We start from the raw sequence: 23,263 nt of genomic DNA on the forward strand, positions 1-23,263 counted from the left end.
GTGTTTGGTTGTGTAAGCGTGTGTGTGTTGTGTCTTATATTACTTCTCACTCGTCCTGTTTTTTGTGTGAGCGTGTGTTTTTGACAGGTGAAGATAATTCATGAGAGCTCTCCTTGTGTATATATGTTTTCTCTTAATGAATGTGTGTGTGTGTGTGTGTGTGTGTGTGTGTGTGTGTGTGTGTGTGTGTGTGTGTGTGTGTGTGTGTGTGTGTGTGTGTGTGTGTGTGTGTGTGTGTGTGTGTGTGTGTGTGTGTGTGCGTGCGTGCGTGCGTGCGTGCGTGCGTGCGTGCGTGCGTGCGTGCGTGCGTGCGTGCGTGCGTGTGTGCGTGTGTGCATGAGAGGCCGTCTTGTTTGTTTGTTTGTAGCCTTTATTTAACCAGGTTAAAATCCCATTGAGATCAACGATCTCTTTTTCAAGGGAGACCTGCGGTACATTGGTTACACATAAAAACAACAGAAAACAAAAAGGACATCACAACATAATTAGAGGGGTATAAATTAGCAACCTATTCACAATGACAGGTATCTAATAACATTTCATCCAGCCGTGCTTTAAAATGATGCAAGGGAATCAGAATGCTCAGTTTCAATGTTTTTTGCATAGTGTTCCAAGCTAGAGGAGCAGCGCACATAAAAGCTTTAGTACCTAAAAGCTTTAGTACCTACGTAGCTCACAACTCATACTTGGTCTTACAAACAGTATCAGAATCTCACACATACACCATTAAACTCTTTTATACATATAGCTAAACACTTTTACACGCACAATCATACTGTCTTTCACACATGTTTGTCTGGGCCATAAATCAAACTTACACTATTATTCCCACTTACAGACAACATCATACTACAATATAATACTCTAGTGTATGCAAGATAGAAAACTTTGTGTGTGAGAAAGAATGATAGTGTATGTGAGAGAGGAATTGTAGTATGTATGAGGGTATAGTAGTGTGCGTGTGTGTGTGTGTGTGTGTGTGTGTGTGTGTGTGTGTGTGTGTGTGTGTGTGTGTGTGTGTGTGTGTGTGTGAGAGAATGATAGTGTATGTGAAAGACAATGCTTGTGTTTTTGAGACCTTATGACAGATTATGTGAGAGGACATTGTACTGGTTGAGAGAGAGTATACTTTAAAAGGAAGTCAGGTTGATCCAACAGGAAGCCAGTTTAAATATTCATTCCTTGACTGGTTTACAGCCTTGAAAACAAAGCCTGAAGCTGCTCAGAGCACTGCTAGCTACATTTGAGCTGCAATAAGAACTTTTGGTAATACTTTATATTAAGGTTCACAAATTCACCATCAACTAGTTGTTAATTAACATGCTTATTAGCAGTATATTGGCTCTTTATTAGTCATTATAAAACACTTATTAATGCCTTATTCTACATGACCATATTCTACAAGTAATAAGCCATTAGTTGAGGGTTTTTCCTCAATAACCCTCTAATTGGTGCTTATTTATTGCAAGTAAGGAAGTTATTGTACATGAGTTTGGGTCTTAATATGCTCTGCTCAATATGGGCCTTTTAAGGCAGTAATACCACAAGAATAGTAATTCTCCCATAATAACACTTAACAAATATGATCTATTCTTATGTAACAAGACATGAAACTATAAGTGTTAATTAAGTCTAAATAACTCAAAATGAGGTATTTCTATCTAAGAATATGTTCCTTATTTTAAAGTGAAGTCTTGTTCATAACCAATAAGCTAGTAGTTTGACTCTAATTGACCTGAACAGGTTCCCTATTCTAAAGTTGCCTCCTCTTCACACTTTGTAAATACATGATAGCACACAACTACTGAAATTAAACCTCAACAGCACATGAACAACGTAGGCTCACGTTAAAATATCTGTTTTATTAAACCACTAAAGAGAGGTTCAGACACATCTCAAAACATGTCAAGTTTCTCCAAGGCTGAGAACACATATGCAGCCTGTACTTTTTAATAAAAACTGATTTTTAGAGTTTATCTATTTGTGATCATACTGTGTGACCTGCTTGTATGTACTTACACAATATGTGTACTGTTCTCTCTATGTGTTGTACTGTCTCAGTGTGAACATAGATTAAACAGCCAGCCAAACTCTTTTGAGAGCCAGGGAATGAGCAGCCATGCTCCTTTATTGACTTATTTGCAGTCCGCTGACATTCAAACGGAGTGAAACTATAAAAAAAGGCACTTAAAGGTGGGGTAGGTAATTTTGGAGAAACCAGCTCGAGTGCGCTAGGGTTTGAAAATACACAGCCGGAAAAAATCTGCCACTTCCTTATAGAGCCCCTCCTCCAACACACACGAACGCGCACATGACCAATGAGGGAACGAGATAAGTTTGTGCACAGATGGAAGGCTGACAGGCAGGTAGGACATCCAGTTATTTTAGCCGGGCCGGCTAAAATGATTGGTCGTACTTTTTACAGTACTACGGCTTCCACAGATGACATTTTTTTATGGATTTTTTGTCAAAGCACTTAAAGGAGAGGTGTCATGGCCATTTCCACTGATCATAATTCCATTGTTGAGGTATACTAAAATAGATTTATACTGTGCATTTTTCCAAACTCACATTGGTTTCTCATTCAGCATCTCTGTAAACTACGTGTATTCACTGAATTTCACTCTCTACCTTTAACGGCTCGTTGGAGCTCCAATAGCTCCAGCTCCCACCCTCCCTGTGAGCACAGTGTGCTCTGATTGGTCGGGACGTTGTGAATCGCGCTGAGCTCCGTGGAGGTGTTGCTTCCTTGTTTAGCATACATAGCGAAACACAGCCAAACTCATCCTGAGCACACACAAAGTCACAGTCGAAGTAAAAACAATAAGTGTGGCTTGATATTGAGTAAGACAAAGGTTGATAAACGCTGTGAGAATAATAATAATAATAATAATAAATTCTATTTATATAGCGCTTTTCTAAGACCCAAAGACGCTTTACATTTGGGGAAGGGTAGACAGACAAGGACAGGCAACAAAACAACAACAAAACAAAAACAAAACAGAGTTTCTCTGGGTCTGCAGAGAGAATTTCGCCGCGATCCCAACGGTCTGTTATCAGCCTGCAGCCAGGGAGGAGAAATCAGCAGAGCTGCCTGCTCCCTGCACACAGATGTGTGTGTGAGGAAGTCCGTGGATCGGTCAATTTGGACCAATCAGCGGGGGCTTAATGTAACGGCTCCGCGGACGTAACGTAACGGCTCTTCGGGATTGGTCCATTTCGTTCCGGGTACCACTTGACATCATGCCGTACCCGGAACTCAAATGGCCAGTGACGTATCTCCAACGAGGCGTTTTGGGGAGGTATTTTCTGTGTTAGAGTTTTACTCGCTACAGGGTGTACTTTGAGGGTTTTGACTCTGCACAGCGTTTACATGCATAAAAACCTTCATAACACACAAGGGGACGGGTAATAACCGGAAAAGCATGACATGGGAGCTTTAAGATATTCATTGCTATCGGGATGTTAAGAGCATTCCATGGAATATAACAAAAAGTGTATCTCGAGCCGGTTTCTCAAACTTACCTACCCCACCTTTAATGATCTCATACATGCAAGTGTACCATACACAGATTAACCAACCAGTCTCACGGCATTTCGTGTTATAGTCACGACATTTAATCTATTGATTCGTGTTCACCAACGCGATTTTCCCCTTTTTTTCGTGTCACACAGAACGATTTTAAAAGCAATGTATTTATATTGGTAGTATGTTTCGTGCCTGCACCACGTCTTTTTGTCCGGTCGGGTCTTGGAAGACCGGAAGCTGTGTGGTTCTTAAAAACATTTTCTTACTCAATATCAAGCCACGATTATTGTTTTTATTTTAAATCGTATAATGTCTGACTTTCTTTGCCGTCCGTGAGGAAAATAAATGGGGCTCAGAATACTGAAATATGTATTTTTTAAATATTTTTTTCCTTCTAATTTGTTATTCTTTTCTAAATAACACACTGTTAATTACTCAACAATAACACACAATTATCCTTGTTTTTATTTATTTGTTTAATTCTATAATCTCTGGCTTTTTTGCCGTCCGTCAGGAACTGAATTTCAAAATAAAGTCACCGGAAACAGACGTAGGCGATACACACCCACTGAACTGATTACCCAAGATCCTCAGCTATGGTTGAAGCTCGGTGATTGGATGTTTTAGCCGCAATGCACGTTGGGATATAGTGTTAATGCGATATGAAATAACTATCAACAGAATTGCGTTGCCAGGCAACAGCTTGGGGTGAAAACAGTATTTCCGGTCTCGAAGTTTGCATAGTAATCTGCAGTACTCATCAACTAAAATCATCAGTTTATCCTTGTTAATTACACAACATTGATTGGTTTAAATTGTGTACAATGCTTTTGTGTTTTTCCCCTTCGATTTTGAGAAACAAATAGTTTTTTCGGAGTTTAGGATGGCCGAAGACACTACACTACCCATAATCCTCAGCTATCATTTGGGACTACAGTCCCTGTGATTAATCTTCAAGCTCTGTGATTGGATGTTGGAGTGGCAGTGCGCCAAGGTTACGCCGAGCGTCAAACAGGACTTTGAAATGGAATGAAACCATGGCAGACTATCCAAAACTGGACTCTAACGGGTCCATCCCCACCCCCCCAGAACTACACATGCTGGCTATTGTGTTTCGCAACATGTTCTATGGCACGTCTCTACTGGGAATTGTAGTTTTAAAAGACGTTTTCGTTTTTTCCCACAATTAGAAGTTGCCAGTATTAAAATGTGTACACCCCTGGAGGTTTAGGGGATAGCAAACATATTGGTGTTATCACATTTAAAACATTTAATTAATAAATGGGTGAAAATTGCTTGTCTCCATAATGTGCAGCATTAATATATACCCACATGACAGCTCATTGTTACTTTGTAATTCTACTCCACTACAATTCAGAGGTTAACCTGGTATTTTTACTCCACTACATTTATTTTAGTTACTTTGCAGATTCTGATTAATGATGTGAAATATAAACAACCCTTAAATCAGACTTTAGTTACACCTGAGTAAAATTCAGGGAAGGTGATTGTCAATTGCCAACAATCAGGAGAGATATTTGATAGTTGGTGCTTGAGAAGACTAAACATTTATCTGCAGATCCCTATAAAGTATATTCATTACTCGTTATTCTCTACTAATAGTTAATTAAAAACTGTATATAATGGCTATTTTGCACATCCCTTTCAAGATTTCAAGATTTTCTAAGGTTCATTGACATATCATATACACAACTACGGTGTAGTTATGCAATGATGAAAAACTTGGGTTGCCGGTTCCTCAACAGTGCATTACAAGACATCTATCAATATGTGCATACCTCCACCATTAAACTGTCATATTCTGCACATTTCTTATACTATCTACATACATCTTATAAGAGTATAATTAATATGTATAACATCAGTTAAAATAAGTGCTTCAATAGTTAACATTGCAGGAAAGCAATATATTAGACGTTAAGTACTTTGTCAGGCTTAATATTTATCTGTAGATACCCCCAAAGCTTTTTTCTTATTTAAAAGAAGACCTTAACCTAAAGTATTCTTTAATGTGTTAATAAAGGTTAATTCGTTTTTCTGTTTTGCACATCCTCATATTAATATCTTTGTACATCTGGCACTAAACTGTTTTATTGTAGAGATCACTTACAGTATCTTCTTGATTTTTTATATTCTATATTTCTATCATTGACCTTCTACTTTCCCCCTAGTATGTACTCTTAATATTGTTTTCATCAAATATAACATATTCAACAACAAAATTCAATAATGTGCTTTAACCACTAGGCGGTGCGGGTTAAAAAACTGTCAAGTTTAAAGTGTTAACACAATAAATTATACTTTGTATTATTAGTGTAGGACACTTATGTATGTATAACATCTAAAGATGTGTAGTTTTATTCATGTTGTCACATAATTTTACAGGATATTGCTAAATTATTTCACATGTTTGACTTCTACACATTAATATCTGATTTGTAAAACATCACAGACAAAAAGGTATATCCGTCATTTAATGGTAAGCTATTGAAATTGTGATTCCATAGATGTGTCTCCCATCACCCAAATCCCCTGACTATTCTCTCAACTCAGTATTTACATTCTTATATTCAAAGAAAATCAGTAATATCTTAAAAAATTAGTACTTTTCTATCAGCTGTGCACCGTTATGGTGTAAATATAACCTATTTACCAATTGGATCAAATATAAAAGTCAGCCGAATTAGTATTGATACTGCAAGGAGACGTATTGTGTGAAGAGAAATTGAAGATGTTGTTTAATCACGTCACGTATTCAGTTTCGGTGGCAGTTCTTCCTGTTTGTCCAGAAGTCTTCTAATCAGGGCTCTATAAATACAGAACTACGGCAGATGTGTAATATTTAATGCAGCCGAACCGTGTATTACAATGCTGTTATGTGATGACTTTCAAAGAGAAAAGCAAGCACACTCGGAATAAAGTAATATTTTCTTTTTTTTTAATTCGGATTTCATATCGCATTAACACTATATCCCAACGTGCATTGCGGCTAAAACATCCAATCACCGAGCTTCAACCATAGCTGAGGATCTTGGGTAATCAGTTCAGTGGGTGTGTATCGCCTACGTCTGTTTCCGGTGACATTATTTAGAAATTCAGTTCCTGACGGACGGCAAAAAAGACCGACATTATAGAATTTAAAATAAAAACAATAATCGTGGCTTGATAATGAGTAAGAAAATGTTTTTATGACACACAGTCTTCCAAGACCCGACCGGACAAAAAGACGTGGTGCAGGCACGAAACATACTACCAATAGAAATACATTGCTTTTATCATTCTGTGTGACACGAAAAAAAGGGGAAATCGAGTTGGTGAACACGAATCAATAGATTAAATGTTGTGACTATAACTCGAAATGTCGTGAGGCTGGGTTGGATTAACACATAGGACCGCTAAGTGTAAACAAGGTAAATATAGCTAATGCTAGCTGTGCAATAAGCATGTATACAGTCTAGTATGGCTAACGCTAGCGTGTATGCTATTATTACCTCTTCTATAAGCTATTATTCGGCCTTTCATTCACTGCTATTCTGTTTTACATATATGACTATTGTTATTAACATGAAATACTATTCCCTCTTAGGTTATTATTTTGTCTTACATACATTGTTTACCGATTACACACATACTACTATCCTCTTTCATATACACTATTATGTTCTATTAGATTATAGTTGTTTGTGAAAGACGATAGTGGTGTGTGTCCGAGAGTATGATGGTGCGTTTAAGAGATTTTGTTTTTGTGTGTGAGAGAGAATAGTTATTTATGTATGATAGTATGATAGTAAATGAAGGAAGGAATGACAGTACGTTAAAGACGGTATGATACTGTGTGTGAAAGAGTCTGGTGGTGTACATGTGAGATTCTGATATTGTTTGTAAGACCAAGTATGAGTTGTGAGCTAGACGGCCTCTCACATATGTGTGTATGGTGTGATACGCACAAGGGCCTCCTAAGTCCTTCATCTCAGCCCTGACAACTATGATAGCTAATTTCTCTTCATTTTTCTGTTTACAGTATGCACATGTATGTGTGTGTCAGTACTGTGTGGTTACATCAGCACAGTGGTAAATAACCCTGCATTAAGCAGCCAGGCCTCATCAGAATGATTTGTGTGTTTGTTTGCGTACACATGCTGACGTGTGTGTCGGCTGACTTGTTCTCAGCCAGATGTGACATTGATGCTTTTATGGATGAAGTGAGGCAAAGCTCATTAACTATTAGTGCTTCTGTACAGTGTGTGTGTGTGTGTGTGTGTGTGTGTGTGTGTGTGTGTGTGTGTGTGTGTGTGTGTGTGTGTGTGTGTGTGTGTGTGTGTGTTACATTGAGGAGGTTGATGCCCTGGAGGTGTGTTTACATTAAGACAAAGCAACATATTTCAGGAAGCTGAAAACGTATTGTTAGTGAAGCAGCGTGCTGGCCTCTCTCCTTGATGTGATTTGAGGGGTATTGGATAAGAAACAGGATAGATTTTTTATATTTGCAAAGGCAATCTCAACATGGATGAGAGTTGTGTTCTGTTAGGGTACCTTGAAATAACTACAGTAGCTCCATTGAACGTTCAGTATCTGATGGCTACAGATTTCCTCTCGCAAATATTTTAGATAGAAGCAGAGTTGTATCTTTCTATTGCATCAATATAAAAAATAATTGTCTTTTAACTATGTGACAAGAGTGTTTCATAACCCTAGGTACTAATATACAATCATAATTCATTAATGGAATTTCTCTTAAAAAAAATTGACACACGTCTCACTTATTAACCCATTCAGGTTTCTCATAATTTATATCAAAATGCCATAGTACTTGCAATGCTTTAAGCTAGTACATGTTGAATCTGAAGACACATCTTGCCAATGCTGCAACACAAAGCATGCACAGCAAACTGATTCAAAGCAGGAACTCCAGGGCCAAGTCTGACGGAAGGCTGAAGAGTCCAGTCAAAGAAAACTGTTCCTTTGTTGAAGTTTGTTACTGCTTTAGATTAGTCTTGGTTGGAAAGCTGTAGAATAAGCTGTTTTGTGTAGGAAAAAAATCCCTGTAAATGTGCAGTGTATCCAGCAGATTTGTATTTGTAGTCATTCATTCATGTGGCCTTGCTTCTTTCTCTGCTAGTTCTGAAGGAATGAGTCCAAAAACTTGGAATTGAGTTAACATTCTAGAACTTCCTGTTTCCCTTTTCTTAAAGTCAATGTCATTTGAATGGGTTGTTTGGTTGGATGCCTAAATGTAGGTTGTTGTCTTACACAAGAGATTTTTTTTTAACAGAGATTAACATTTCAAGCACTCAAACAATGTGAGCATTATTACACAGTATGAGATCTATGGCAGCAGTGTTCCTGTAGGCTATATGCACACTTGTGACCATACTTGCCAACCCTCCCGATTTTCGCGGGAGACTCCCGATTTCATTGCCCTCTCCCGGTTTCCTCCCGGGGTCATATTTCTCCCGCATTTCTCCCGATTTCTGACAAAATCAGATTTACTCACAACTGTTTCCGCTCGGACTTTAATACAGCTACACCATTGTTTGGTTTCCATGGTAGCGCGTCTCTTTAGTAGCGCGCGCAACTGGAAGTCTGAGAGGGTGTTCAGCATGGTGAGGAAGATAGTCACAGAAAACATAACAAGAATCGACAACTCTACCCTCTGCTAACTCCTTTCCTGTAAAATACAGGTCCACCCCACACATATACTCCATCAAGGATGGTGGTACAGGCCGCAAGGCATTGCACTTACAACTACAATAAGCATGTTAATGTTAATCTAACAGCTCCGGCGATCCACTAGCTCCCCCCCCGCGGTGGTTTTAAAATGCTCCCGATTTCTGAGGTCTCAAGGTTGCTTGTGACTCCAGAGAAGTGAAGAAGAGTTCAGTTGGAACATGTTATCCATCCTCTTTGTAACCTTAGTCATCTTGCATCCATGATGTAACATTATTATCCAGCCTACATGATGCCACATATGTAAGTCATCAGCTGAGTAAACTGAAGTCTATGAGCCAATGTTTTCTTTAACAATAATATTGTTTATATTACATTTAATGCGTTGTGTGTCCAAATTGCACCAAATAAGACAAAGCATGCCCTACGGCTAGGGATGTCCCGATCCGATCACGTGATCGGGGATCGGAATTTTTTTTTTTTTTTTTTTTTTTTTTATAAAATATTTTTATACATTTTATTTAATGTTACAAAACAAAAATGACCATGTTCACGTCTTAAAGTCATCCTGAGGCCTTAGTTTTGGGTTAAAATTACACAACATCATGTATGTGTTGCTTCTTTTGGGCTTGTTTTCATAGACCTGGTTGCTTATTTCTCTCAAATCTGGCAACAGAGTGGGCGCAGTGTCTAATAGTAGCAGTAAGCTAACAAGAGGCTACGTTCAGCTGGTGACTCGGGAGTCGGGACAGAGAAAATGTCAGGAGTTTGGAAGTACTATAAAATTGAAAGCGAAGGCAGTGTAACAGCCAGATGCAATGTTTGCAAGGCGGAGGTTCCGCGTGGTGGAAAGAACAGAGCTACGTTCAACATGACCAATCTAATACAAACACCACCAACAACAACACGACGAGTACACAGCGGCCACTCAGGTAACGGCACTGAAACAACCGACACTTTCAGAGACTTTTAAAAGGAAAGAGAAACTACCCCAGAACAGTGAAAAGGCCAAAAAAATAACAGCCAAGATAGCTGAATTCATCGCGTTGGATGACCAGCTGTTACCTTTTTTTTCCTCTTAATGCATTGCATAAAGATCGGATCGGGAAAAATCGGTATCGGCAGATTGTCAAAATCAAATGATCGGAATCGGATCGGGAGCAAAAAAAGGTGATCGGGACATCCCTACCTACGGCAGGGGTCGGCAACCCCTGGCACGCGTGCCACCATTGGCATGCGGCACCGTAACCAGTAACCGTAACAAATTATGAACCATCTGAATAACAGTGCTTTTTCTCTGCATCCAATGCAATTTGGCTTTAGGGCCAAATACTCTACAGAAACAGCCAACTGTTTTTTCACAGAACAAATAAAATCCAAAATGGATAAAGGTGGTGTTGTAGGAGCAGTGTTTCTCGACTTAAAGAAGGCCTTTGACACTGTTAATCACAAAAAACTCATATCTAAGCTATCCAGCATTAACTTCTCCACACAAACACTTAAATGGATAGAATCATATTTGTTCAACCGTTCTCAGTACAGAATAATCAATCATCTAACCTCCAGCTGTCCACAGGTGTCCCACAAGGGTCAATTCTGGGTCCATTGTTATTTTCATTGTATATAAACGACTTACCATCGATATGTCCTGACACAAACATCCAAATATATGCTGATGATACTGTAATTTATGTTCACGGAGGCAGTCTGACACAAGTGGCTAATGAACTGACGAACAAGATGGTTCATGTAACAGCTTGGTTGGAGCAATGCTGTCTGCAACTAAATGTCAGTAAAACTGTATGTATGTTCTTCACCAAAACCAAGTCCTCCTGTGTTGAGCCAGATGTGTTTGTGTCCGGGGAGAGGCTACAGGTGGTCTCACAGTACAAATACCTGGGGGTCTTAATTGATTCAAGACTCAATTTGAAGGCTCAGGTGAAAAAGGTTTGCAACAGGGTCAAATTCAGTCTGTCAAATTTGAGGTTTACCAGAGACTGCATGTCAACAGAGGCGGCTCTGATGTACATGCACTCTATGGTTCTATCTCACGTCACATACTGCTTAACAACCTGCTCACATCCCGCCTGTACAACCACTATTAAACCCCTGGAATCATTATACAAACAAACACTTAAAATAGTAGATAAGAAATCAGTTTATTCTCATCATTGCCCAATACTCACAAAGTACAACTTGTTGAGCTGGGAAAATGTAATGAGATATGCAAATGCTTGCCTCATGTACAAAATAATACACGGCCTTACCTCACCTCCGCTCAGACATTTTATCACCATACGCACACCTGTAACTAGGTCAACAAGAGCTGCAACAAGAGGAGACTGCGTTGTTCCATTAAGGAAGAGTTCATTCAACACAATCTGCACTTTACAACGCTCTGTTTGTACATGTGCCTTGACCTGTTGCTATCTGTCTGCTTTGTGAATATGTATTTTAGTTTTGTTTTTATGTTTTTATGTTTTTATATATGCTTTTATCATAATATAAGCATCTATGTTGAATGTTGTTTTACTGATTGTATTTACCTGTCATTTAAAGTGAATTTTTTTTTTAGGTTGACTTTCAACATTTGTCCAGGGACTACAGATGAAAAATAGCCTGTTGGCTAACTCTGGCGCATTTACAGAAATGTCAATCAATGTGCACTGTCCCTGTCAAATAAATAAATAAATAAAAATAAATAAGTGGCACACTAGGAATAAGTGTGCAAAATATTTAAATTGTATTTCCAGATCCTGAAGGACACGCGGCCAGAGCGCGTCTCCCCTTTACCTGCAGAAGGAAGCCATGTACACAACGCAACCCCGCTCTCTTTAACTCCAGGCGACTTTCTGCCGCTTTCCTCCGTGGTGCAGTGCTGATCGTTTCACCACGGAGGAAAGCACTGCTGCCGCAACGGCACTTCACAAATTGCAGTACCCATAAGGAGCTGTACAAATGCCGCAGTTTTTGCGTGGCTGTGTCTTTAGTTGAAAGCCCAGTGGCGATCTGCTCATCTCTCATCGAAATACTATTCTACACAGGGGCGGACTGGCCATCTGTGTGTTCTGGAGAATCACAGTACGGACAGTCGTCATTATTATTATGCCAGTTAAACCAATAATTAAAATTTGTTTAAACGGCATCATGTAAGTTGCGCCGACAGGTGAAAGCGTTCCTCACACTGCTTCCCCGCAGCGAGGCTCCCCCCGCCCTCCTGTTGACAGTTCACGAGCGTCGAGCGTTGAGTGCTCCCCCCCCCCCCCCCTTGACAATTCACGATCGTCGGCACACTGATCACAATCTTTTTTTTTTTGGCACTTCATATAAAAAAGGTTGCCGACCCCTGCCCTACGGTCTTCAGAAATACACCCATCAAGTTTGAAGTAGATGAAACGATTGGTTCCTGAGTTATGTGAAGTAAACACAGACTGAAAGACCTCCATACACTCATTCGTTATTTTGGCCAGGATAGTGGTGAAGTGACAAACGATATATGGGGCCCCCTTAGGGGGGTTCCCGACATGTCTTTGCAGTAAATTAAAGGGGGTTTCCCGGACACACAAGCACGCGGTTTGATTGGCTAGAGCTTGTACTGGCATATGATTTGATTGGCTGACGCTTCCGTCGAAGCTTCAAAAGTTGAACATTGCTCAACTTTTGAAGCGAGCAACGCGAGCAAAGCGAAGCGATGATCCCACAATGCAGTTCGGCAAATTGTGACGTCACCCCATTCAAAGTGAATGGGCAGAAGCGTTGAAGCTTCAACGCACGTCGCCGTGTGGACGGGCCGTCACACACTCATCTCATGTGCAGTGAAATGCTCACACTGCAGAGCTGTGATTATCAGGACAGCGCAGCAACAACAGCAGTGACAGAACAAAGTGAAGTTCCTCTGATCTGTTTCAGCTAATAATGGTCCATCTGAATGACTCAGCATCACTGGCCTCATTAGGATCGGCTCAAACATCTCTAATGTCCTTTGTTGGAAAAAGGTTTATCACTGTATTATAATATATTCAGAATCAGAATTCCTGTATTAGTCCCACAAAAGGGAAATCTACGTTGTGACAGCAAAGTATATAGCAAAAACTCCCTCACATTAATTAAAAACTCCATGTTAGAGGTACAATGCTTTAATTCTCTATGGTTACTGTATAACTGTTTCCTGCTGATCCATGTAATCCATAACAAAATATGATTAAGGACAACTGCCGTTCCCAAGGCTCACTAAAACGCATCCATCTGGGTCAGTGTATGTTTTGGTCATTGGATTTTCTTTTCACAAATGGAAATTCAAAAACAAAAAACGACTGGATATTTGATTTTCGTTTTCAAATTGAAAAACCAAAATTGAAATACAAGGCGTTTTTCTTTATCACGGTCAAAAAGGGATTTAGTAAACTTAAAAAACGGGATGATTTTCATTTTCTACTTCTCAAAACAAAAAATAAAATCACTAGAAAACAGAAACAAAAAAACCCCCCGTTTTTTCATATTCTGCTACGGTCTGACAGTTGTCTTTCAAAATAAGAGCGCAGATGAGGACGGTCAATCCGTGTATCTACGGTCCATTTGTTTTCACAACGAAAACAGCCAAGACACATATTGAGCCCAGAAAATGAATGTTATTAAGGGCTGTAAATATAATAGGCCTATGTCTAAAATGGACAACATTGTTAGGAGATTTAAACTATACAGCGATTCTGCACTGCGGTCAGCTCAGCCGTCTCTCGAGTTTGTTATAATTTTTTCTGCCATTAGTTCTTCGTGAGATCGATCCTGTTGGACTCAGTAGGCTAGTAGTGAAACTACTCCCACAAGTACTATGAAGTACTTACTGTGTACTTTTTGAGTAATGCTCTGTCAATGTCCCCTTCTGAGAACAAGAATGCATGTTTCTCTGCTATTTTGAATCAGCGTTAAAACACCTTTCTTCATGAGACTGGTATTGTTGGACAGAGTATTTTAAGAGGATATGGTAGACATGATATCAGCAATAGGCTTACTTCCAGTCAGTAGTCCGGCAGCAGCATTTGTACCCCTTGGAAAGTCTTGCCCGCTATTTAAATTGACTTTGATTGAAGTTAATAACAATATTGATATTATATAGATATATAGATATAGCATATTTGATGCAGTCTTTCTGAACACTTTTAAAATAAAATACTGCAAATGAAGAATATGTGTAATGTTCTGCACAGATAGTGCCTTAACTTGAATTTGAAAACACGTGGCAGCTTTATTAATACAGCAGATGAAAAGATTTGTGGAAGGATACATTCTTCATGGGCTTCAATGGCTCTCTACATAAAGGGCGTTTTATGGTTGCTTGTATTATCCTCAGATAGGGGTTTGTTTAAATAACTAGTGACATTTTAATAAATATTGCAAAAATGGGCTCCAAAAAAGGCATATATATATCCTGGCCGGCTTAGCCAGTGTGTATTTCTTCAAGCACCAAGATTCGTAGTTTATAAAGTACAATTCTGGGCCATTGATTGTGTCATTTCTCCAAACTCATACAGTAAAAATGGCTGTTTTTGAAGCCTTAAAATGGTGCAGGAAAAGGACTTTACATTGTATTATACTTAAAGACAGGACTATTCAGTTAAGAGAAGAGAAAAAAGGAAAGAAAATTGTTATAATGGGTGATGTAACATTAATGACAGACATAATATGAGGTCCTTGGCACTCAGACTTTAGAGGGGTCATTTTGTGATCATGGGGCATCACCCTTACAGCATCAGGACAATATCATATCGAGTCAGACACTGGAAGTGTGCTGGAGGCGTTAACTGGGACTGATGGAAGGATGAGGCTGATGAGACTGAAGAATCTGCCAGGAACGAATTAGCGGCTGAGAAATAGTTATATATTAAAAGACAGCAGCATCATAAGAGGCCAACCAGAGTGACAGAGTGTGTTACTTTGCTGAAGGATATTACTACTAACAATACATTCAAGTAATTGTACTGTGTACTTTTTGAGAAATCCTCTGTCAAAGTCCCCTGCTGAGAACAAAATCAAGTCACTTCTGCTAAGTTTGATGAGGGAATTATTTTTTGTTGCCATTAGTTCTTCGTGAGATTGATCCTGTTGGACTCAGTACTACTGAAACTACCCCCACAAGTACTATGAAGTACTTACTGTGTACTTTTCCAGTAATCCTCTGTCAATGTCCCCTCCCGAGTACAAGAATGCATGTTTTTCTTTTAATAAGCGTTAAAAAACCTTTCTTCCTGAGACTGATATTGTTGGACAGAGTATTTTAAGAGGATGGTAGACATGATATCAGCAATACTTCCAGTCAGTACTCCGGCAGCAGCATTTTTACACCTTGGAACTTCTTTAGAGACTGGCCTGGATAGGCTACTATGGAGGGGACTCTGACAGAGGATTACTCACAAAGTACACAGTAAAAGTACTTCATTTCATTTCTGGTAGTGTAGACCCATCTGGATCAGTGTATGTTTTGGTCATTGGATTTTCTTTTCACAAATGGAAATTCAAAAACAAAAAACGAGTGGATATTTAATTTTCGTTTTAAAATTGAAAAACCCAAATTGAAATACAAGAGGTTTTTCTTTATCATGGTCAAAAAGAGATTTACTAAACTTAAAAAACGAGATGATTTTAATTTTCTACTTCTCAAAACAAAAAATAAAATCACTAGAAAACAGAAACAAAAAAACGACAGTTTCTTCATATTCTGCTACCGGAAGTTACCTTACAAAATAAGAGCGCAGATGAGGACGGTCAATCCGTGTAATGTGGCGCGCTTGCACTGTAGGTGCGCCGCATTTGCGCTTCAGATGCTCCCCCCGCAAAATGAAGAACCCTCCGCAAAATGAGGCACCCTCCGCAAAATGAGGCCCCCTCCGCAAGGTGAGGCCCCATGCAGTCTGCGTGATCGGCCTGTAGGGAGGGCGGCCCTGATACAAATATTTTTTACTACAAGTTCTTAATAAAACTGACACTGTTGGACTCGGTATTAGTTTAACTGCTACCAGAAATGAAATGAAGTACTTTTACTGTGTACTTTGTGAGTAATCCTCTGTCAGAGTCCCCTCAATAGTAGGCCTACATAATGCATGTTTTCTGCTATCTTTGATGAGTGATAGAAAGACAATTTTACCATTAGTTCTTAATGAAATTGATACTGTTTGACTTTGTATTAGTTAGCCTAACAATACATTGAAGTACTTTTACTGTGTATTTTTTGAGAAATCCTCTGTCAAAGTCCCCTGCTGAGAACAAAATCAAGTCACTTCTGCTAAGTTTGATGAGGGAATTCCTTTTTGTTGTCATTAGTTCTTTGTGAGATTGATCCTGTTGGACTACTGAAATTACCCCCACAAGTATATGAAGTATTTACTGTGTACTTTTCCAGTAATCCTCTGTCAATGTCCCCTCCTGAGTACAAGAATGCATGTTTCTCTGCTATTTTGAATCCGCGTTAAAACACCTTTCTTCCTGAGACTGATATTGTTGGACAGAGTATTTTAAGAGGATAGTAGACATGATATCAGCAATACTTCCAGTCAGTACTCCGGCAGCAGCATTTTTACACCTTGGAAAGTCTTTAGAGACTGGCCTGGATAGCTGGTCACAAATATCCTTCAGCAAAGTGACACACTCTGTCACATGGTTGGCCTCTTATGATGCTGCTGTCTTTTAATATATAATTATTCCTCTGCCGCTAATTCGTTCCTCGCAGATTCTTCAGTCTCATCAGCCTCATCCTTCCATCAGTCCCAGTCAACGCCTCCAGCACACTTCCAGTGTCTGACTCCATATGATATTGTCCTGATGCTGTATACAAGGGTGATGCCCCATGATCACAAAATGATCCCTCTAGACCAGGGGTGTCAAACTCAAATACACAGTGGGCCAAAATAAAAAAATGGGTACTAGTCGAGGGCCGAACTAGTTCAATGTTTATTGCAGAACTTATTGAAATTAACTTATTGCACATATTAAACCTGGAACTAACAAAGCTTAAATGATTGCCTATCATTTAAGCTTTGTTATGTTAGCAACATTAAACATTAAATCATTAGTTGCATTCATTTCTTATGGCTCTATCTGCAGCTTTTCCAGAGTCATTTCTTATGATTACATTTCTCCACAGGCCAACAACAGCTTCAACAAAATAATTTCCCTCAAAGAAAAAACCAAACATGCCCTGTTGTCGCAAGAAACAAAGTGCAGAAGGAAACATCCATGTAAACTCAGTGTGCTGCTCTGTGATGCTAGTTCAAGCAGATACTTGGCATCTCATCTTGGGTGCAAGTTCATCAATGTTTGGGCTCAGGCTCTGAGCTGAGGAAATCGGGCACAAATTGGTTAATTGCCATGGATGTGGTGTTTGATATAGTTTATGTTCAATTTCAACTATTTTAGGCAGAAAAACGTATATTGACTAAAACTTTTTAAATAATTTATTATAATTTAGAAAGGTTTTTGTGAGAAATCATTTCAAAAGTAAACTTCTTTTCATTTTATATTTTAATTTGAAATGTTTGCACACAACATTATTAATGTATACATTTTAATCAATTCTTTAAATTATGAATCCATCTATTTTATTGTATTTCCTTGAGGCTGGGGAAGATATATCAGCATGTAGTTCAACATGCAAATGTTGTAATATTTCTTCAAGCCCCACAAGATTCATAGTTTATAAAGTAAAATTCTGGGCCATTTATTGTGTCATTTCTCCAAACACATACAGTAAAAATGCCTGTTTTGTAGCCTTAAAATGGTGCAGGAAAAGGACTTTACATTGGGTTATACTTAAAGACAGGACTATTCAGTTAAGAGAAGAGAAAAAAGGAAAGAAAATTGTTATAATGGGTGATGTAACATTAATGACAGACATAATATGAGGTCCTTGGCACTCAGACTCTAGAGGGATCTTTTTGTGATCATGGGGCATCACCCTTACAGCAGTTTCAGTAGTACTGAGTCCAACAGGATCAATCTCAAGAATAACTAATGGCAACAAAAAAGAATTCCCTCATCAAACTTAGCAGAAGTGGCTTGATGTTGTTCTCAGCAGGGGATATTGACAGAGTATTTCTAAAAAAATACACAGTAAAAGTACTTCAATGTATTGTTAGTAGTAGGCTAACTAATACAAAGTCAAACAGTATCAATTTCATTAAGAACTGATGGTAAAATTATATTTGTATCATTCATCAAAGATAGCAGAAAAACATGCATTATGTACTATGGAGGGGACTCTGACAGAGGATTACTCACAAAGTATACACAGTAAAAGTACTTCATTTCATTTCTGGTAGCAGTTAAACTAATACCGAGTCCAACAGTGTCAGTTGTATTAGGAACTTGTGGTAAAAAATATTTGTATCACTCATTGAATATAGCAGGAAAGAGGAGCTGATTTGAAAAAACAAACTCGAGAGACGGCTGAGTGACCGCAGTGCAGAATCGCTGTATAGTTGAAATCTCCTAACAATGTTGTCCATTTTAGACAAAGGCTTATTATATCTACAGCCCTTAATAACATTCATTTTCTGGGCTCAATATGTGTCTTGGCTGTTTTCGTTGTGAAAACAAATGGACCGTAGATACACGGATTGACCGTCCTCATCTGCGCTCTTATTTTGTAAGGTAACTTCCGGTAGCAGAATATGAAAAACGGTAGTTTTTTTGTTTCTGTTTTCTAGTGATTTTATTTTTTGTTTTGAGAAGTAGAAAATGAAAATCATCCCGTTTTTTAAGTTTAGTAAATCCCTTTTTGACCGTGATAAAGAAAAACGCCTTGTATTTCAATTTTGGTTTTTCAATTTTAAAACGAAAATTAAATATCCACTCGTTTTTTGTTTTTGAATTTCCATTTGTGAAAAGAAAATCCAATGACCAAAACATACACTGACCGACCCATCTTCTGTCATCCTCAAAACACACAGACTCAAATACTCCATATCTGTTTGTTTGAAATCAAGAGTGAGTTAAGTGCAACATGATTGGACACTGGAGTTTACAGATGTCAATCTTTTACAGGTTGTTTTTTTTCGTTGAATATATACGATATGATACACACTTGTTGTGGTTTTACAGAAACAAACATTCGTCTTTTTGCAACAGGAGAGAGTTGAGGTGGATTGGCTCTGATAGACATTTGGTAAACAGTTGAATCCATGAGTAAACATGGACAAGTAGTTCAGTACTATTATCCTAGAGTGCAACAGTTTTACCACCTAACTGGTTCCTGCTATAGGAATACAGTGTATAATAGAGTACTGCATTTACTGTTCCCCTTTTCAATTGAATATCTGCTTTGGAAGATGTGAATGTATTTACTATATGTTGCCCTTATTCCATTAAATTTACACTCGTTTCTTCCAATCCCACAATGCAATCTCTGAGAAATATGACCAACTGTGACGAATAAGTAATGGTTCTCAGACACAGCAAGGATATTTTTATAAATCTGACAGTCCAGACCACATTTAATGAATCTGGGACATTAAGACAGAACCACAACCGATATGTAGCATCTGATTAGTATTTACTAGAAAATGAGAGAAATACTGAATATATATCTTTAGCCAATTCCCCTCCCAGATCTGCTCTATTGTTATCCAGTTTGTGCAGACTTTCTGCTAATGGGCCATTCAAAGCAGGATTATACCCAGAATCCTCTCTGTTTGCCCGGCCGCCAGTGAACACAAGTTGTCAGTGAGTGTGGGTGAGCAATCATTGTTCAAATTCTGAGGGCTGACTGTAAAAGGGAAACTTTGACACTGAAGACTTATTTTTAGACAAATATTGCAACCCAGTCAGTCTCCTGTCAAGCTTGCAGAGCAGTTATGTAAGTTGGCTTTAAAGCTGCAAATTCTCCCATTCTCCAAAAACCCATCTAATTTATATAATGGTCTATTTTCTAAACTCTAAATATTAAGTTTAAATTCACACATTTCTAGATAGAAGAGATGAACTCAAAGAAAAAACACATACATTAACCCTGTCTCCTACAATATCCTGTCCAATACTGCTAAAAATGAGTATTACATATATTACATAAGGTACTGAAATGAATAAAGTAAGTCAAGGTGACAGCTGTCTCCAGGGTTTGTTTACCACTCTCATCCTTCCTGTTAGGACTTACATTACTAACCTATTTGTTGTGTGTCGAATCAAAAATCCTGGAGAAAATGTTTCCTTTTGAAATTACCAGACATACAATTTTGATGTATGAAAACGTTATTTTTAGCAAAAGGCTGCACAAATACACACCATCAGAAAGAAAGCAGGCTTGTGAACACCTACAGACCGGCAGCAGCCGAGCGGCACGCACAGCTGTCATTTCCTGACTGCTGTATGACAGCAGCTTCAGGTCTTATATTGTTGTATACAAAAGAGAAATCACTCAGACTGCTGAGCCAACACGCAACACAGGCCTCCGTTTTATTTCTCTGCCTCTTTTCCCCTTTCACGCCCTATTTAACTTCAATTCATGCTTTGATTTTACATCCGCTTCTATATTGTAGCCATTCAGATGCTGCTATATTCAGAGTGACTCATGGGAAGTGAGCTGCAGGTCCTATGAGCTTCTGTGACTGATGTGATAGTGGTTGCTTATACAGTAGCTTCCTGAATATTACTGATGATGTAGTACGTGCCCAGTTGAAAGCAGTGAGTGGAGCATGAAGTTGTGTGAGGACCGTGAGTTGAGAGAGTTATTTTTTCAAACAATCAATGAAGAGCTGTCTGGCTTTAGCTCTATATAAAGAAGGAAAGTCAACAATTGATTTGATCAGATCGAAGTGAGACAGTTAGAGTTATCTTTTCCTGTCACCTCTGATAGCAGCAGCACAGATATCCACACAGAAACAATGAAAACATTGGTTAATCAATCACACAGTACTGTATCACCAAACATAAGATGACCTCAATGTTTTAGGATAAAAACATTTAGAAAATAAACGTTTATTTCTAGTTCAAGTTTATTGGGACACCCTTATCCCCGGCTTCAATGACTACCGTCCAGTAGCACCCACACCATAATCATGAAATGCTTCGAGAGGCACATCAAAGCCAGTCTCCACCCACCTTTGACCCATAGCAGTTTGCCTACAGAGCCTACAGAGGATGCCATCGCCACTGCTCTTCATGCTGCACTGACCCACTTTGAACACCAGGGGAGCCATGTGAGAATTCTCGCTAGAAATCTAATCAAAAATCATTTTAATGAAACTATCCTACAATTTAGGATATTCCACTAAAGAAACAAATAGGACAAACGACCACTAGAGGTCGAAAACTTTAAAACGTGATTATAGGTCGTAATAAGCTGCTTGAACAATCTACCTATTAGGTCGTATGAGTTGGAGGACTTGTTGGTATTAGGTTACTTGAAAGCAATAATATTAAGTCACATCACATCATGCTAAATACACAAAAAAAAAAAAATGATAAGTCTTAACACTCCATATGTAATTTTATCAACCCGGTATCACGGCAAGACGTGTGACGATCTACCATGCTGGGAGACGTGAATATGTCACGGTTTCGTCCCTTCAAACGTGACAGTTACACGGTATTGTTAACATGGCCCAACCAGTGGAGAAATACCCGGAAGTGCCAAGCAAATGGTCTACCGCGCCTATTGGTCGGTTTTTATTGTCAAAATTAGATGTTTTTAATTAATTTTTTTATCGTCACACTCCATTTCGCCGATTTTCTTGTGGCCCTAGCTGGTCGACACCTCTTTTAGCAGAAACAAAGGCTACATTAATGTATTAAATCAATGTGAATCCATGTGTGTGGATCATAGACTGTATATATAAAGGTGTGGATGTGGAATTAACGGACGTGACGTTGTGCGATTGCGTTGCCAGGCAACAGCTTCGGTTCATGTTAATTTACAAACTCTTCAACTAGAACCGTAGTTATATTTAAAAACATTTTAGAAGGCCTCACGAAATACTTTAATGTAAATTTAAATTTAAATGTGAAGGAATGTGTGTATAACAAAATACAAACGTCATAAAATAAACCTGAAACAGACGTAGGCAAGGTCCTCAGCTCGGTAATTCGATGGTTTAGCCGCCATGCACGTTGGGAAATGGTGTTTATGCGATGTGAAATCCGAAATCCGAAAACATTTTTTTTAAATAAAATAATACTTTATTCCGAGTGTGCTTGCTTTTCTCTTTGGAGGTCATCACATAACGGCATTGTAATACATGGTTCGGCTGCATTAAATATTACATATCTGCCGTAGTTCTGTATTTATAGAGCCCTGATGAGAAGACTTCTAGACAAACAGGAAGCACTGCCGCCAAAACTGAATACGTGACGTGGATCATAAATATATCAGCAATTAAACAACATCTTACATTTCTTTTCACACAATACGTCTCCTTGCAGTATCAATACTAATTCGGCTGACTTTTATATTTGATCCAATTGGTAGATAGGTTATATTTACACCATAACGGTGCACAGCTGATAGAAAGGCGCATCTAGTGGTTAAAGCACGTTATTGAATTTTATTATTTTTCACAAAAATGAAACCATCAATAGCAAAAACAGAATTAACTGTCATTAGTAAACCACCCAAATAAAAAGATCATAAGTGGTTTTGTTTTACATATATTTTAAGGATAATAATAGCAATGTAACACTGTCTATGACACTTGACTGTATAACACTGATTTGAAAAACATACAGAAAAAATGAATTCACTGCCCTTAATAAAGTATTTAAATATACATTTCAGGTGTGCTGTTTTGTTTAGATCATTAACATCTGGAGCTCTTTTAATGTCCTTTTTGATTATTGTTACACCAGGTCTTGTCAAAACCTTTATTCCATATTCAATATCCATTACTAAACAAAACAGCAATTCTACTCCACCACAATTCAGAGGTTAACCTGGTATGTTTACTCCACTACATTTATTTTAGTTACTTTGCAGATTCTGATTAATGATGTGAAATATAAACAACCCTTAAATCAGGCTTTAGTTACACCTGAGTAAAATTCAGGGAAAGGTGATTGTCAAGTGCC

At 38.5% G+C, this 23,263-nt stretch overlaps 1 protein-coding gene across 1 annotated transcript in view; it reads left to right on the forward strand.

Moving 5' to 3' along the window:
* Nucleotides 1–23,263, forward strand: part of LOC117484322 (sodium/calcium exchanger 2-like) — a 289,186-nt gene that overhangs the window by 152,689 nt on the left and 113,234 nt on the right. The gene's annotated exons all lie outside the window — the stretch shown is intronic.

The sequence above is a fragment of the Trematomus bernacchii genome, unplaced genomic scaffold (genome assembly GCF_902827165.1).
Source record: "Trematomus bernacchii unplaced genomic scaffold, fTreBer1.1, whole genome shotgun sequence".
In the NCBI taxonomy this organism is placed as follows: Eukaryota; Metazoa; Chordata; class Actinopteri; order Perciformes; family Nototheniidae; genus Trematomus; species Trematomus bernacchii.